This window comes from Scylla paramamosain, chromosome 32 (genome assembly GCF_035594125.1).
Source record: "Scylla paramamosain isolate STU-SP2022 chromosome 32, ASM3559412v1, whole genome shotgun sequence".
NCBI classification, from domain to species: domain Eukaryota; kingdom Metazoa; phylum Arthropoda; class Malacostraca; order Decapoda; family Portunidae; genus Scylla; species Scylla paramamosain.
In genome coordinates, this window is record NC_087182.1 from 17,654,114 (window position 1) to 17,654,880 (window position 767).

Below are 767 nucleotides of genomic sequence, written 5' to 3' on the forward strand. Positions count from 1 at the left end.
TTCAGTGATATATGATGTGTCATTCATTGTAAGTCAAGATGGAAATATGTGAGATGAGCGCGGAGGAATACTAGCTAAGAATGTTGCTTTATCAAATTTTCCTATTAACTTGTGGCTGAGGAATGTTTTTTACTCATTAAACTCAGATCATTTTAAGGTTCACAATAATGTATTAATCTTGGCATATCATAAAGGGGAATAGAGTAAGAGCGCGGAGGAATACCATTTAAGAATGCGGGTGAGCATGATCACTCAAAAAAGTTGCTAGATACGATAACACCAAATTTTTATCTTAATTAAACGCATTCCTGTACCATTTACTTACTACTCGTCATGTTAATCTATTTTTGGTTTTAACTTCAAGTGTGGCGATGGAGTTATGAAGTTTGCTTGAGGTTCAGGTTAGTGATATAAAATCATATAAAAACATGTCTGCCTTGAGAGCGAGCGGTGTCTGGATCAAGGCGTGGAAAAGGCGCTCGGAAAAGGTACCAACTGGCATCCTCCCCTATAATTTGTTTATTTACACTCATTATGTATAATGCCACCCTTTGTCCTTGTTTTGCCGACCATATAAACTATTGTCTTAGCGGTTCTGTTACGTTCTCTATATCATTTAACGTTTTATTTCCATAGAAGCTCTCTCTCTCTCTCTCTCTCTCTCTCTCTCTCTCTCTCTCTCTCTCTCTCTCTCTCTCTGTACGTACATTTTTTTTTTCTTTTTTTACTTTTTGTCTCGTAGCATTGGATCTGTTTGTCGGTCTGTC